Source organism: Microtus oregoni, unplaced genomic scaffold (genome assembly GCF_018167655.1).
Source record: "Microtus oregoni isolate MIOR12 unplaced genomic scaffold, Mior012 000000F_ref0000247, whole genome shotgun sequence".
In the NCBI taxonomy this organism is placed as follows: Eukaryota; Metazoa; Chordata; class Mammalia; order Rodentia; family Cricetidae; genus Microtus; species Microtus oregoni.
In genome coordinates this window covers 66,824,305-66,842,186 of record NW_024543059.1, presented here as the reverse complement: position 1 = coordinate 66,842,186, position 17,882 = coordinate 66,824,305, and the positions used below count along the sequence as shown (strand labels likewise).

The 17,882-nt window shown below is 45.7% G+C and overlaps 1 protein-coding gene and 1 non-coding gene across 2 annotated transcripts in view; one reads left to right on the top strand and one right to left on the bottom strand.

Annotated features, from left to right (window-relative positions):
- Positions 1-17,882, top strand: part of Tspan5 (tetraspanin 5) — a 163,610-nt gene that overhangs the window by 82,693 nt on the left and 63,035 nt on the right. The window lies entirely within an intron of this gene.
- LOC121454553 lies at positions 1,556-1,660 on the bottom strand. Its single transcript, XR_005975268.1, has one exon. It is a non-coding gene; the product is annotated as a U6 spliceosomal RNA (small nuclear RNA).

Below are 17,882 nucleotides of genomic sequence, written 5' to 3'. Positions count from 1 at the left end.
ATGCGGGGAGCAGGAAAAGCGTGTCTCAAAAAGGAAAACACCATTTATCTCCTCACGCAAACGGTCCCCTTGCTCACAACTGTCACAGAGGATGTGAAGAGCCATATTGTGCCAGCTCCGGGGTTCATGAGAAGCAGCTCTGGAAGGTGGCATGTCGTGAACGAGTGATTTATGTCCCATGAAGATTCATTCAGCCATTGTCATGCTTCCAGGGCTGCTGACACATAGGGCAGATAGAGCCCAGTCTCTCCCCATTCGGCGTGAGGACAGAAAGGCTGCAGGATTGGGGGTGATGGGCTGGGGCAGACATAGCCCATCTCTTTTTCCAGGGAAGGCGAGAGCATGCCGGCCTGAGGCTTTTGAGAGAAACGTCGTTGTTGTATTTAGCGGGGTGATAATAATAAATTAAAGAGCCGTACGATTTTAAAAACACCGTTAATGTCATGTCAGGATGTGAGCAAATGACAAAGTTAAACTAGACGCTTCATTAATAATCGTGTGAAAGTCATCTGCCCTCATTAAGATTTTGAGAGTGGGCATGAACGGCAGCCAGGGTCAGGAATGGGAGGCAAGAATACATTCTAAGCCATGAGGACCCAGCGAGGTCGACTCACCTCTGTTAGCTTCTGATCTCCCTTCGTTCTGTTGGAGCTCTTCATTAGTCTTAGCTGGCAGAATATTAATATGCACATATTAACATGCTGAAGAACAATGATCAAAGCGGCTCTGTTTATAGTTGGCGGTCGTTGATGGACATTGCTATTATTTGTATGATCTTGGAAATAATAGGTTTCTTCCTAAAGACTGTCTTTGGGGCAAACATTGGATAGAAATGACAGAATGTGCTTCCTAGAAAATCACTTACATTACTCTTGAGCTCAGAGTGGCTCTGACTACCTGCTGAAGCTGTGCTGGCACTCTGCCACGGAATGGGGGTGAGGTGGAGGAGTTCTCATGATGCCCCACCCGTCCCTGAGGATTTAGAGGTAGTTCATGGTTGACGAGGGAGGGAGACTTTCTCCAGTGGTCTAGCCAATGGTAAAATACCTATGCTCCAGTAGCCATGAGACGACAATGTGAAAAGGGGGTTGGATACCCACAGATGAGAAGTGGAACTCTGCATTCTCCCAGCCAGAGGAACACTAGGCTCCTGTAGAGAAGGCAGAAACACCACCTATCGCTGACCTCAGAGACGCTGTTAAGACCATTTAAGAGCTTATTAAAGTTGTGGGAACCTTAAATGGTCCTAAATTTTTTTAAATGAGACCTACACAAAAGTAGACTTGCTGTGTATCCCTCTGCTTTGTCACCCACCTTCTCCCCTTGTCCTTCCCAAGTCTCCTCTCTGCTCTTCTGGCATCTCTTTTGGAAAACCTGTCGCCTGGAAATTATTATGGTGAAGTAGCAAGAGGTACCCCTCAAGATTAATGCTTTTAATTAACTGACTGACTGATTCAGACAGCTCTTGCTATGTAGCTCTGGCCGGCCTGGAACACAGAGATCCACCTTTCTCTGCCTCTCAGTGCTTGGGCTAAAGCCATGTGCCACCACCACAAAAAATATGGACCACTTCACAAATTTACATGTCATGCTTGCACAGGGGCCATGCTAATCTTCTCTGTATGGTTCCAATTTTAGTATATGTGCTGCCGAAGTGAGCTGGAGAGATGGCTCAGCGGCTAAGAGCACTGGCTACTCTTCCAAAGGTTCTGAGTTCAATTCCCAGCAACCACATGGTGGCTCACAGCCATGTGCAATGAGATATGGCACCGTCTTGAGGAAGAGACCTGGTCGGTTGCCCTCATCAACTTAGGCTGTGAAACCCAATATGGGCAAGTTCAACAGAACTGCCATATACGGGCTGCCTATGTGTGTTTCAGCATTGCCAGGGCATAAACCTTCATTCATTCATTCACTCCTCAAGATATAGTATGTTTGTTGACCAGAAATATGCTATAGCCAAACACAATTCCAATGACCCCAGTAAGCTGGAGCCCTGGGAGCTGTGCAGTGCACAGCTTTGACAGCCATGAGTAGTGTCTGTGGACAGTTTCCTTTACACCCAAGACCTTCTCTGGGGCTTCGTGGCTCTAACTACCTCTTGAGAATTTCCTTGTAAGTATCTCAGCTGTAACACAATTGAAGTGTATTGTTTACTCTAAACCTGACTTTCCTTAAAATTAGGAATCATCTCAGAAGCTCCTGTTACATATTTACAAATATGAAACCTACCCACATACATGTGTGCTTGGGCCGACACACACACACACACACACACACACACACACACACACACACACACACACATTGAGTTCTCCCCACACGGTTCTTAAACCCTATGATTGCCATTCCACTGTTCGTTTGTCCTGTTTCACTTTGGTCCTGTTTTTTATGGGGGCGTAGGCATCATCCCCTAAATGCATCGCCTCTCTGGGCACCGAGCTCCTTCAACGCAGTTCTTGAAAAGAAGAGACCTGGCTGGCCAGTGGAGGTTGCACACCTTTAATCCCAGCACTTGGGAGGCAGAGACGGGGAGATCTCTGAGTTCGAGGCCAGCCTGGTCTACAGAGAGAATTTCAGGACAGCCAAGGCTACACAGAGAAACCCTATTTGGAAAATCCAAAAAGGAAGAGGAGGATGGGGACGAGGAGGAGGAGAAGAAAAGGAAAGGAGGAGCTAGCGACAGAAACTGTGGTTTGCTGCTCTTCTCAGGGATCCATGTTCAGGTCTCAGCACTGTGTCAGATGACTCATAACTGCTCCGTCTCTGTCTCCCCAAGGTTGATACCCTCTCCTTGCCTTTGCTGGCACCTGCAGGTGCGTGCACACACACAAACACACACCCCATAAAAATATTTTAATAGGAAGAAAAGGACACATCTACCCTCATTGTTCCCTGTTGGAGGATGTGGTGTCCTCTGTTGCCCTGCGGTCTCTGTGTCTCTCCGATCTGATTTCATCCATTCTCCCCCAGTCTCTGAACATTCATTCTCTGTCTGCTGAGCTCAGGGCCTGGTCTAGGCTGAAAGAGTTGGCAGGGGACAAAATGAGTCGTTGTCCTTAATGGAGCCACCTTCGGGGGCTGAACTGTTTTAGGCCCCTGAATTCACATGCTCTAATCCATTTTGCCTGGGGACCTGCCCATGCAGTGTCTGCTGGAATTTCAGATCAGGCCTGGGGAGATGGTGTCCTGACCCTGTAGAATTAATGCTCCATATTTGTGTCTTTGCAGTTTGTCATTTAAATCTGACTCATTGTGAGTCTGTCCCTTGGGCTGCCTTTTAATCCCCCAGTACCCAGAGTAGTCCCAGTGGTGTTTAATAAACGGTCATGCATAAATGCTTCAAGGCAGTGTGAGAGTCTTGGGGTTACCATTCCTCAAAGGTGTCTTGTTTTCTTCCTCTCCTGCTAGGGATAGGTCCCCCAGTACTTGTTGCTTCTAAGTGGCTTACTCCATTCTTAAAAAGAGCCTTGTCATCTAGCCAAGCTTTTCATGCATACACTTTGACAATTGTGCTCAGGCAGGAATTTGCAGGAAAAGGGAAAAATGTAACGAAACCCCTGTTCAGGTGGGTTCTAGTGTAATTTGGTCATGTGAACTCTGATTGCTGGTTTACTGGAAACAAGCCTTTACCACCGGTTCCCTGAGGATAATGTGCAGATAGAAACAGACGGTCAGTAGTTGGGACTAGTTCTGCTGAAGGATGGCGTACTTCTGTGTCCCCTGACTGGGGTGGCAGCGGCACACCCTGACAGCTTGCCCATGTATGTTGATTAATGTCATTTGTGCTGTGTGACAGTAAAACCATCATGTGACTTTTAATAAGAAACCTTTACCAGGGGGACGTCTTGGACTCCGTTTTTATAATCCACTGAGCCATGACCTCAGCCAGGCTCTGTCTGTGGACTTCAGCAGGCTGTCAACAAAGCTTATGTTCATTCAAGTTCTAAATGCTAGTCCATTTGTCTTCGGTAAGACTGCTGACTTAAAAAAGAGTCCTTTTCGTATGCTCTTGCCGTTCCCTGCCCTTCCCCCGTTTCCTATTGACAGGTCTGTCTGCTTGTCACTGCTCCAGTAGCATTACCGAGCAAATGCCGATTGTAACCACATTTAGCCAGATTCTGGAGCTGTGACTGTTGAAAAGACCCGACCGCTGTCTCAAGGGAGCCCATTCTGCTCCCGCCCTGCTGCCCACTTCATCAGTAGAAGGGCTGTCTTCCATGCAGTGCCTGGGGGACCTAGGCCCTTCTCTTGTGTTTCTGTTAGTGGTATTGTGCTCTGTTTTCTGTAGAAGGGGAAGGAGAGGCGATGGAGTTGATCCGTTGACTTCTCACCCTGTCCCCTTGCTGTCTGTTGACAACGACAGTCACAAGGCCATTCAGACTCCCAGAGGAGCTGAGCCATGGCTCGCTGGATAACTCCAAAGGAGGAAACAGTTTGGTAGCCAGCTCAGCCACACATCCCACTGAACCAGTTCCAACCTGTGTGTGCAGAACATTCCCGTCATCACGCGAAAGCATTTGCAGGGTTTGCACTGTCATGTGTTCTAAACCCTGTCTCATCGGAGAGTTTTCCGAACCCCCTACCCCATCACACTGCCTTTTCCTAAGTGCCGCTGTGGCGTACATTCTGTTATCTACCTGGCCAGAGCTCGACGCAAGCAGACAAGATTAGTTTGTTTGATGCCGAGCCTAGAATCATATCTGACCCTTGTCTTCAAGGGTTCTTGAACTTTTCGGTGGTAGCATTTGTCACCTGTGTGCCAGGAAGTCCTTGCTGCCCAGCCCTTGTTGTAGGTAGGTCACGGACACCTGCTGCTTTTGGTGGGTGGACCCTTGCCATCCTCAAATGCACATCCGTTCACTACCTCGTCCAATGATATTTCTCTGCCCTGCTTGTTTGTGGCATGAAAGAACAAGTCAATAGCACACTTCGAGGTCGTCTTGTAAGTAGATGCATTACTCGGTTAGAGGAAAAGTTAATAGCACACTTCGAGGTCGTCTTGTAAGTAGATCTATTACTCGGTTAGAGGAAATTGCAATAATGAAAGTGGAATATTTTGCAGATCATGGAGGTAAATGTCAAGAAAACAAAATCTCTGCTTTGCTGTAACCTTTGAAAAACTCTGCTTATGGGCAAAGCAGCCTCTTCATTGCTAATAATAACGCCACTGGGGGAACTGGAAGAAAGAGACGCTTGTCATTAGATGCCAAGCTAACGGCTTGCCTTGTTTGGGTGGAATGCTAGTCATTGAGGGACAGTAGGACTCAATCTGGAAGTCCGCTTGGGAGAAAAGGGAGAAATACTTCCCCTTAGTAAAACTGCCTTTCTGTGTTAGGGTGCTGTGGATAGAAATGGCAAAAACTTAGCTTGAGATAAAATCTTGTTCTGTGGGAAAAAACTCAGGTGTGTGTTGTTGGAGATTCCACAGGAAAGTAACCTCTCCAAAGGGGGAAACAGGCAACTCAGATTCAGAGAGGTCCTGCTACACTGAAGGAAGATGAAGTGCTTGTTGGTTGTCTGTGGGCCGGGATGGTTGATTGACTCAAATTTCTGCTTTCTACCAAGTGTAGAGACAACGTGAAGACAGTCTGACTGTCCCGACCCTGGGGACACAGGCCTGAAGATGTTGGCTTGGTGTTTGCCATGTTTGCAGATGCGAAGAGCATCAGGAATCTCCCCGTGTTGTGAAGTCTTTGCAGCTACTGCTTATGAACATGTTTCAGGCAAAACCCAGAGCCTGATGTCAGTAAGAGGCTTGAAAAAAAGCCGCCCTACAACAGCGTTCAAGAAAATAGAGTGCATGCTTAATAATTTTGCATATTTAAAGGATTATAAACCCTCTGGGGCCCCCTAGTCGCTAACTTATTATCCCGTGCTTACTCGTTGATAAATTTCCCTTCTTGCAGAAAGACAGATGGATAAAGCTGAACACCCGCGTTCCCCCCTCGTAATGAAATTGCCTCATTAGACTATAGTGTGTGGGCTTTTTTGTTTGTTTGTTTTCTTTTTCTGGTGTTGTGGTTTGAAGCCCAGGCCCACTACATACTGGACAACACTACCTCTGGAAAGAGCCCGGAACGATTAGCTGAAGCATCCCTCTTGAGTACATAGTACTGTTTAGCTGCTTGTATATTTAAAGTTACTCTTTGAGATGTCCAGGTTTGGAAGGTTGGAAAGGGAGAGCTCAGGCTGGTGGCTTTGCCTCTTCTCCACCATTTTCCTGCAGACACTAACAAGGAGACATTGTCCCCCTGTCGTCTGAGATTCTACTGAGATGTTCCATCTGTGCTGTGTGTGCACACGTGATACATAGATATATTCTGGGAATGGATCATATAAACCAGAAAGAGGGCAGAGCCTTAGGTTAGGATTCTGCTGTTCCATTCTAGTGGGGAGGTGGGTTCCTTTTCTTGGCTTATTCTATTCTGTGTCTTTTTTACTAAAGTGTGAGTATTTTCAGGGCCTACATTGTCAAGATCCTAAGCAACCTGTTCACCTTCCTGTACCCAATGCCACAGGGAAGAGATTAGCATTTTGAGTTTGTCGTCGAGATGTCAGAGAAGCCTTGCTGCCTCTCTGTTGGACCGTGGCCCCTGTACAGACAGATGGACTTGCCACACTATTAGAAGCAACTCTGAGCTTGGCTGCAATTCTCTGGCATTTACAGGTGTCTCTGGGAGACTAATGGATACTCTAGAAGAGCAGGCAGGATGGTTGGAGCCCAGAGGGAGCGCCAGCTGGAGTGTGGAGTTGGTAGAAGGAAGTTCTCAAGGCCTTTCTATGCTCTGCACACGTCAAGCAGGGTCACCTCTAAAGGGTGGTGGGTGTCAGCAGGCAGCCATTCCACCTGCCGCTCAGAGCCTTTGTCTGCTTCCTGCTGCGAATCTCAGTTCTGATGTCTTGCTAGCCAGCGGATTGGGGGCCAGGGAAAACGTGAGACTTAGTTTCTTTTTCTTTTTTTTTTTTTTTTTTTTTTTGGATTTTCAAGATTTTGGGTTTCTCTGTAGCTTTTGGTTCCTGTCCTGGAACTAGCTCTTGTAGACCAGGCTGGCCTCGAACTCACAGAGATCCACCCGCCTCTGCCTCCCTTGTGCTGGGATTAAAGGCGTGCGCCACCACCGCCCGGCGAGACTTAGTTTCTAATTGCTAATTTCTTTAAACATTCCCTTCCCAGGTATAGGAAATTCTTTTTTTAAAAAAGCTTTATTATTGTTTAGCGTTACACTCCAGTAATATTTGAAGTGTTTTTAAGCTTTATATTGACAGAAGATAGAGAGCTATTTTATTTTATTTTTTTACAGCTCTAGACTTGATCCTAGGGCCTTGTGTATCATAGGCAAGTGCTCTTCCAGTGAGCCACAGGCCAGGCCATCTGTCCTTCTACATTTGGAATGGGCAGTTCTTGAGGCACATAGACCTTTTATTTTTGTCAGCTTGCTTTCAACTGCTGTGGTTTAAAGGAGCATCTGAGTGATGGACAAAGTAGTCCAAGCCCAAAAGATTCTAAGGGAAGGTTCAGTGCCCTTTTATGTACAACTGAGTCAGCTCAGCCAACTGAGTTTTGATTAAATAAAATCCTCACCTCTTGGGCTACATTAGATGGTTGACATATTATACTATAACAGATGTAACTGTCTAGAATGGGTAGCACAGGGAGGTCTCGGTCACTATTATTTATATAAAATCTAGTTAAAATTCTGGTCCACCATGGATATGTTCCTCTTGTGAGTGTGCTTACTGGAAGGTTTAAATAAAGAAGCTTGCGTGCTTAATGATGGAATTTAAGCAATAAACAAACTTTTTTCTCATGCATGATTGACATTGGTGTCTGCTTCAGTTGCTTTCCATCTTACTTACTGAGGTAGGCTCCCTCAGTTGAACCCAAAGCTCACCAGTGTAGATAGTCTTGCTAGCCAGAGTGTACCAAGGGCCCCTGTCACTTCCTAGGCTCCTCTTTTTTTTTTTTTTTTTTTTTTTTTTTTTGCATTTCCTCAGCTTGTATTTGACAGGCCCGAGGAATGCTATTCAGTATTTGTAGAATGCCCCCAATTCAGATTTGCTGCATGTATTTCTCATGAGCATACTAGAGGAGGGTCCCAGATAAAGGGCTGGGAAGATAGCTCAATGGGTAAAATGTTTGCAATGCTGTCATGAGACCCGAGTTTGGATCCCTAACACCCATGCAAATCTGGATGCAGCAGTGAGTGTCTGTAACCCCAGCCCTCACCAGATGGAGGTCAAGAGGTGAGAAGCTCTGGAAGACCTTGGCACGTACAGCAAGAGACCCACCTCAGAGCACAAGGTGAAGCCCAGCACTCAAGGTTTTCGTCTGACCCACAGGTTCCAGGCACACTTACATTCACGCTTACATACACAAACATGCATCTCTCTCTCTCTCTCTCTCTCTCTCTCTCTCTCTCTCTCTCTCTCTCACACACACACACACACACACACACACGCACACACACGTTGGGTGGGAGAGAAGATCCCAGATAAAATGCCTATTTCTGCCCTTTCTAGGACACCCAGGTGGCATGACTTACCACCGTGTGACCAGCTGTCCAGTAGAACCTGCCATGTCTCTCTGCCCGTAGCCACTCTGCTGTCTCCCCTCCTTTCCGCCCTGTGTTCTCAGAGGGAAGTCACTGCACACATTTGCGTAATGAACGGGGACCTGCCTGTCCCCGAGCCGGCTTTGGGGAGAGGGTCTAAATAAATTACTTGGAGTTCTGTTGCCCTCTGAGCATGGGGCTTTAAAAATAGCTTTGACGGTAGAATGCTGTTCCGTTCGTCATAGTTACAGTCTCACTGCGGGGGCCGTTTTCACTCCCCAGCTGCAGCCGTCCAGCCTCGCTGCAGCCGTCCGGCCTCGCTGCAGCCGTCCGGCCTCGCTGCAGCCGTCCGGCCTCGGCCAGCGCCTGTGGACGCAGAGCGTCTGCCAGGGTTTGTCTTCGGGTGCCAGGCATGCCAAATGCTGCCCACTCCTGCTCTGGGTCAAGACCCAGTGCTGTTGGTGTGTTTTCTTCCGCTTCAGTTAGTTCCCTGGCATTTTTGGAGGCCTCAGCCCTGGTTGTCCTATATGCTATTTCTGTGGCTACCGACCCTGTTCAGAAAAATGTTAGTAGCAAAACACTTATCCTTTTAATATCTTTAGGTGTTGTAAGGACACAACGGACAATGATGTCTTTTCATGGCCATTTGACTTTAACTGACTCCTAATAAGAAGACATCATTAAAGATTTCCCATGTAGTCGAATTTGAATGACTTCATATATAACACTGCACATCACACGATTGTGTGGTGGTTCTGCAGAGTTTTTCTTCTTGGTTCTTTGAAAATATTCTATATCACCTTTAACAAATTTATTAATTAAAAATACATTTTGCTTACTTTTTGTTGAGTATATAGTCAGTGAAAATTAGACATTTTTTTCCAAGTGTAGAAGCCTGTGTATTTTTGCCCCTGGGCTTCAGCAGAGAGTTAGTGGTGAGGTCAGGGGTTCATCCATCCTCAGTGTTTCATGGATATGCCTCCCTCCCTGCAGTAGGAGGCTGCTTGTTCATTTCCCGGCCGCCCAGACCCAAAATAACCACACAGAAACTATATTAATCACAACACTGCTTGGCCTATTAGTTCAGGCTTCTTATTAACTAACTCTTTCACCTTAAATTAACACATTTTTATTTATTCTGTGTGTCGCCACAAGGCTGTGGCTTACTGGGTAAAATTCCAGCATCTGTCTCCTTCAGCAGCTACATGGTATCTCTTTGACTCCACCTACTTTTTCTCTATATCTCTGTTCAAATTTCCCACCTGGGTTTGTTCTGCTCTGCCATAGGCCCAAAACACATTCTTTATTAACCAATAGTAATAAAACATATTCACAGCATGCAGAGGGGAATCCCCCATCACCTCCCCACAGTCCACTGCTAAAAGTGAATAGTGGCTGCTCTGAGCCTACAGAAGAAAAAGGGGTCAGTAGAAGTGAAATTCCCAGGGTTATGATTTTTCTCTCGTAGGTTTTCCTGGGACCCTTGGCATCAGATCCCACATGCCTTTTGGTGACTATTACTAAAGTGGGCGAATAAGTAACAAAAAAGCCTTAACAGAAACATTCAGAGGCAGCAGACAATTCAGTAACTCTTGTTTTCCTGAGAGCACAAGTTTAAACTGGGGTTTTTGTTTTTCCCTCTGTACAGCTTTTCACACACTGTCATTTATGCCAGGAAAGAACGCTGTTTGATAAGAAGACACACAAATACTGCAGTGCCCTTTCCTCTTGCTCCTGTTGGCTTCACACCCAGGTGACTCACACTCTGAGCCAGGTTGAAAGCCACTGTGACTGTTTGGGAGCTAACCAGGGCCTCCTGAGCTGCTTCCCGAGACAGGAAGGCAGCCGTCCCCCGGTTACGGAGTTGTCATCTGCACATCCTCCTGCAGGAAGGATGGAATTCGCTCTCCCACCCGTGGCCCTGGCATGCAATCCCTCTGCATCTCAGGCCAACACCGTGCAAGACTTACAGGTCCTGGAGCGTTCCCAGCAGGGTTAGTGTGCATGCATCCCGTGTACAGGACATGCATGTGGCTGTAGATGCAAGTGCATGTATCCAGAGTAACGTACTAATCTTAATGTATGGAAAGAATGAATTCATAGTATTTCTGCTTATGATAGAATTAATCAGAATAAGTAATAACTCCTCCCCAGCACTGTGGTAGGTCTTTCCTATTTAAAATGCAGGATCAGATTTCCAAGTGTTTTGTTAGGTTTTTGTCTTGTGTTTGTTTTGACAAGGGTCTCACTCCGCTGCTTTCCAACCTCGGTTCCCAAATAGCTAGGACAAGATGTGTGTGCCACTGAGCACAGCTTAATTTATTCTTCTGCTCTCAGCACTGGGAGTGATCATGCTTTTGGCAGTGGGTAATGGACTACGTTGGAGATAGCCATCTGAAGATTGGCATTTTGTATCAGTTCAGGATTTTCTTTTTTTAAAAAAAAAACTCTGTTTACTTATTTGTTTCTGCATTTGCCTTTAAGCAAAATACCTGACTTGGTGGTAGTGGGAACCAATTTCCTGTATTCATTTATTTAGCCTTTTAAAAAATACCTTCTGGGCGCAGGCCCCTGTTTGGGGAACCACAAATGGACCAGATGGAGATGGACTCCATTCTCTTGAGTCCCCATTCTAGTGAGCAATTGCAAATGTAATTTAAATGGATTATTTTATAAGGTGGCAACTGTGATAGAGGCGGGCAAGGTCATATATCAATCTGTTGATTTCATTGGTTAAGCAATAAAGAAACTGCTTGGCCCTCATAGGTTAAAACATAGGTGGGAGGAGTAAACAAAACAGAATGCTGGGAGTCAGTGAAGACTTACTTGAAATGAACCATCCGAAGTGACCCCTGATAAGTAAGAATAGCCCATTCTTCTAAGAGAAGGGTGGCTTCACTGGGTGAGAAGGGGGAGCAATTGCTTGGAATGGTCAAAGAATGAAGAGCAGACCCATGTGACTACAGAGAGAGTAGGGTGCAAAACTGTACAGGGAGTAGGTGGGGCAAATGGTACCCGTGCATGCTTAGAAAAGGGCACACGTGGACATGTTTGCACAGACTGAAAACACCCTAGGTCAGGAGGCATCATCTCTAGTTCTATGGGGACCTTGTTGGATGCTGTGGTCACTCCTGTTTTGTTTTGTTTTGAGGCATGGCTTCTCTGTAGTATTGGAGCCTGTCCTGGAACTAGCTCTTGTAGACCAGGCTGGCCTTGAACTCACAGAGATCCACCCACCTCTGCCTCCCTTGTGCTGGGATCACTCCCGTTTTTAGTCCCTCACAGGTGAGGCTCACTTCCTGTTCCAGCCCTAGCCTCACGGGAAGTTCCGGCGTTTGCCGTCTGTTTCTTACAGTCTCAGGAATCTAAAACCGAGGGCAGCATGCACGCTGTTTCCCTTGGTCTTTTCCTCAAATGCCTGGAAGTGCCTGTTAAATGCTTATTTGGTCTTTAATGTATTTATCATATCTTTTCCTTAGAAAGCAAGACTTTCCCCCAGAGGAGGCTCTTTCTCAAATCGCTTTATCATCCTTCAGGTCTAAACCGAAAGTTTTGTTTCATTACATTTTTATGCATAGTTAATGCTTATTTTGGCACCGTTTATATTTATTCTTTGATAACAGAATACTTCAGGGTGTATTGTCCATTAAATCCAGAATTTTATGTAAGAAGCCTATAGGCACCCAACCGAATTTAAACTGTAAATAAGCTAGATATAACACAGTAGTTTCAGATCTCATTGTATTCAAGATGAGGCATTTTAAGTTAGTGCAGCGGCTCTCAATCTGTGGGTCATGACCCCCACAGTGGTTGCATAATCAGAAATCCTGCAGATTGATATTTATGTTATGATTCATAACAGTAGCAAAATTATAGTTATGAAGTAGCAACAAAATAATTTTATGGTTGGGGGTCACCATGACATGAGTATTAAAAGGTCGCAGCATTAAGAAGGTAGAGAGCCACTGGGTGAGTCTATAATGGTTCTTTTCTTTCATCCTTTTCCTAGACAGACTCTCATGTAATGTAGGCTGTCCTCAAACGCACTATAGCCGAAGTTGACCACAAGCCTTTAAAAAAACTATACATACATACATACATACATATATAGTGTGTATATAATATATATGTATATAACATATACACACTATATATGCATATACACATATAGCTACACATATATAACATATATACACGCTATATATACATATATATACACTATATATGTATAGTGTTTGTGTGTGTGTGTGTGTGTGTATCTGCCTGCACAGTGTATGTGTGATGGACAGAGGATCACTTGTGGGAGTCTGTTCTCTTCTTCCCAGAGAGGGCAGGGAACCCTGATAGCTCTATGGGCTGACAAGGGAGGGGAACTTGATTGGGGGAGGGGGAGGGAAATGGGAGGCAGTGGCGGGGAAGAGACAGAAATCTTTAATAAATAAATAAACGGAAAAAAACAAAAAACAAACAAAAAAACACATTAAAAAAGTTGCAGTTTATAATAAAATAATCCCACACTAGTCCAAAAAAAAAAAAAAAAACTCAGTTCATCAGGCTCGGCACCAAACCATCTTGACAGTCTGACCTTGAACCTCAGATCCCTTCCTTTACGTCTTGAGGCTGGGGATGAGAAGTGTGCACCACCACGTTTGATTTGCAGTGCTGGGGAGAAAACCCAGGGTTTTAAGGATGCTAGGAGCTGGTTTTATGCATTCTACCAGCTGAGCCAGCTCCCCGGCCTTCCAGTGAACCTTGATGATGTTGCTTGCGTGTGTGGCGTGAGCAATGAGTGAAGGTATAACTGGTGTGCCAGAGTATGGGGTGTGGGGTGCCATGCGAACCCTCCAATCAGCTTGTGCCTTGATATTTCATACTGTGTGGAGAGTGCAGCCTGGAGCTTCACTAAATCATGGTGGGACTTTGGAAGCAGTAGGCTCACATTTCAAATCAAATGAGTTTCAAGTTTTAAAAAAATGTGCTAAAAAGCTAACAGCTGGTCTTGGAACCAGATACCTTAAATCTTTTTAGGGAGTTGAGGCAAGACACTTCCTTTTATAATAAGGGAATTTTCATATTAGAAAATATCAAGAATCAGATATAACCTGATGTGGGAGTGTCATATATCAATCTGTTGATTTCATTGGTTAAGCAATAAAGAAACTGCTAGGCCCATTTGATAGGCCCACCCTTAGGTGGGTGGAGTAAACAGAACAGAACGCTGGGAGGAAGAGGAAGTGAGGTCAGACTCGACAGCTCTCCTCTCGGGAGCAGACGCCTGAGTGAGACGCCATGAAGCTCCGACCTAGGATGGACTAGGCTAGAATCTTCCCGGTAAGACCGGTTCTCACAGATTATTAGAGATGGGTTGATCGGGATGTGAGAATTAGCCTGTAAGTGCTAGAGCTAAAGGGCCAAGCAGTGTGTAAAAGAATACAGTGTCCGTGTAATTATTTCGGGGCATAAGCTAGCCGAGCAGGCAGCCGGGGTGCTGGGGACGCAGCCCCGCCGCTCTTATTACTACAATAACCGGCGGTCTGTTTTGGGGAAACCTGTTGATTCCAAGCCCCTGATAGAATTTAATGTCTCACCAAGAACACTTTGGGCATTTTCTTTGCCATACCTGGTTTGATGTGGCCTTGCCCAAGCCGTGTTGCTCACTTTGACGCTTTGATGGGGTCACCCTCAGAAGCAACATGGAAGCGTGCAGATGTGAAGATGGGTCTGTGCTGTTGGGAGATTCTTCCCGTAAAGGCATGGGACAACTTTTTGTGGAGAGTGACTCCATTCTTAGGACATTCTAAAAGGAGTAGTGTATCATATCATTATTTTCAATCTTCATCATTACCTCGTCTTTTATCTCTGAATGCTCATTTTCCCTATTATCTAGATAGTGTGATTTAGATGGACCCTTTGAAAATGCTTCCCCCATCCCCCTTTCTCTTTCTCTCTCTTTTTTTCCTAATTTTTTGAAATACTGCCACCCAGGAATAACAGTTTTTAAGCTGTCTAGCATTAAGATGCATTTTAGTGTTTTGGCCTCGACTTTAATTTTCCTGCTTCTTGGAGATTAAGGTTGGTGCTAAAATGCTATTTTATCGTTTCAGCTTTTATTTAATATACTCTAGTACGTTTAGATAGAAAATTAGGTAATTTAATCCCCACAGTGTTATCTAGCGGTATATTTTACTTACGGTTCCATTTTAGGATGTTAGTGCATAAAATACAGCCTTTAACTTAAATGCCTATTACATAAGAGGCTGGAAATGGGTACTGTTAATTAAATGGACACCATTGTTTGTTAGCCTGGATGTATCAAGGTAGCAGTAGGTGGGTCAGTCATTATTTTAAATCTTCTACGTTTATGAGCACTTCGCGTGTCCCAGATATTCTTGGAGAGTGAAGGAGTTGGAGGACAGAGATGACGCCATCTGAGAGGCAGAGGTTCCAGGCTCATATGCTCGAAATGCCATATGCAGCCGTCTGCCTGTGTCCTAACGCTCTGTCCATCTCTTGACTTTGCTCTCTCCTCACCGTGGGCTTTCTTCTTAGCATCCCCTGGGTTTGCTGTCTTCTGATGGGCTTTCTTCCTAGCATCCCCTGGCATCCTGATAGTTCAAGAGCTCTAATAAGCAGGTCTAATACTTGAGAAAGAATCTCTGGTTTATGCAGTTTGGGGATAGGTCAGTTGGCATGGGTGTAGGCATTTGATTCCTAGAACTCACATGAAAAAAAGCCAGGCATGGTGCTGCCTGCTTCTAATCCCAGCATTGAGGAGGTGGAGTCAGGCAGCCTTGGCATTTAGTGTAGCTTAATTGGTGAGATACCATCTCAAATAAACACCGTGGAAGATGCTTCCTGGGAATTCCAGAGGTTATCTTCTGACCCCTGACCCCCCCCCACACCCACGTGCACCCCACGCACAAGCATTCATGCATGCACACATACTTAAGTAGTGCACACACAGATTCTTAGGTTTCATTTCATTGACTTGGTATTCCCAAGCTGATTCCCGTGGCAAGGTAGGGAAAATGCGTTGATCATCAGAACTGGATCATAGGTCGGCCATCTCATGCTACAGCTGCCAGCATCATGGTATCTAACAAGAGACAAGAAGAAGGGGAACAGACTCCCAGCATCCAGCAGGCCCCAGTGTTCAGTGAAAGGATGAGTGAGGAATGAAGTTTGATTTATTAAACTGTTAGCTGGACTATTTAATTTAGCATGCGATTGTGTGAGGGAACCATGTTAGCTATACTGTGAGGAACTAGGGCTTTCTCTTGGCATCATCCTATGCAAATGTCTAAATAGTTGAACCCGAAATGTTTACCTGGTCCTTTCTGAAGGGAAATGCTTTAAATAGGCAATTCTTTGTTGTTGTTTTATGGTTGTTGTTTTGTTTGGCTTGTGTTTGGGCTTTTTTCAAGACAGGGTTTCTCTGGGTAGCTCTAGCTGTCCTGGAACTTGCTCTGTAGACCAGGCTGACCTCTGGGTCACAGAGATCTGCCTGCTTATGCCTCTCAAGTGCTGAGATTAAGGGCGTGTGCCACCACCATCCTAAATAGGTAATTCGAACATTTTTTTTTTGTTAGCTAGTAGTTGCTTTTATTTTTTCTTGTTTTATCTTAGTATCATTGGGAGGCAATGGCTCCATAAGTAGACAGATTTCTTCTGCCCTGAGTATGTTTTCTCACATGACAGGGATGAGAGGATACAACTCAGTAAGAAAGCATCTGCCTGCTACGCCTGGGGGCCTGGACTCCATCCTCCACACCGTCTAACGATACACAACTAAAGCTGAAATGTGATGTGGATTAGAGCCAAGGTTCATGTGCTGTTCTCAGGCTCTAGCAATCATTTCTGGCCATGTGTCCCATAGAAATCCTAGCAAGAATCTACCTCACGTCCACACCTGTGAGTACTTTTCTTGAACGAGGACCCTTAACTATTATGGGTCAAAGACAAAGAGGGATCCTCGACCCACAGACAGTGTCCAACCGCCGATGGAAAAGTGCCTATTGTGGACAGAGAGGAAGTGGTTTCTGGCTTCCGGAAGTTAAGTAACTCTTCGGGTGGGTCAAGCGGTGTGATGCCAGTCAGGAAGCGCACAGAAGAATGTGAGCCAGAGGATATGCTGTTGGCTGTGTTAATGAATTTGGTCCATACAGGATCAGAACACAATGTATTATGGATGAACCTGTAATAAAATGGGCTCCCTCGGCCCTTCCAGTTTCACAGTTAATGGCTGGAGATTCGCTGCCAGCTGATCTTGGCTCGGAGCTCTGAAGCAGGCTCAGGGCCACCTCTTGCCATTTGGAAGGGAAAAGGAAAGTGATAAAATGTGGCTTTACTCTCATAAGCAATTTATGACCTGCCGCTTAATAAAAATTTCAGGAGCGTCCTTTCTCTCCGAGGAAAGTCGGGGAGCGTGGGGGGAACCCGAGTTTAAGGTCAGGTGCGAAGGTCCTCTGTGTCTCCTAGCCTCTCCATCCCAAGAAAGAAGGAACATGGGCCGTGGGCCCTATTCTTCCAACTCAGTCAAGGCTCCTGCTATGCGTCTCCATTTTGAACCCCCACCTCTGAACTCAACCTTCGCTGCTGAGATTTGACTTCAGCCTCATGGGGGTACGTGGGGGGGCTACTGAGAGCCCCACTTTTGTGCCCCCTGACGTGCAACCCTCCTTAGCTAGTGTTTAACCCATTCGGTCTCGCTGTCACCATCATGGTCCTCCTAGGTTTTGAGTGGAGCAGGATCATGCGGTGTCATGCCTGAGCACTGGACACGGAGGACCTGAAAGGACTCTTGGGCCCTCGTGCTTAGTTAAGGAAAAGGGGGTCCCCAGGGAATTCTCAGGTGCGTGAGTTTAGGAATCTCTTCTGGCAAATGGATGGCAGTGTGGGTCAGCTCTGTTCCTCTCACCCGGGAGCCTGTTTGGCTTTGACATTCGCCTCTGCTGCCTGAGCCTGTGAATCTTGGTTTAGGCAATTTTACAGCCAGCACTCACACAGCTTCCCCTCCTGCCTTTGTAGCCTCCAAATGGCTTCTGACCACGATACATAACGAAATACGTCTTACAGCACGACACCGCGTTTAAACATAGATAGATGTATATCTCACAAAGCTCTCTTGTAGGAAATAAACATAATATATTCTGGGATTATCTTTCCTGTTTGGGGAGTGCTCTTCTGGTTTCTCCTCATTAAATCGGTGCTGTGACTGGCGCATGGTTTGCAGCCTACAGTGGGAAAACTGCTCCCCCTCCCCAGACGCGTGCACTGTGATCTTTTTTTTTTTTTTTAAGATTTATTTATTTATTATGTATACAACTT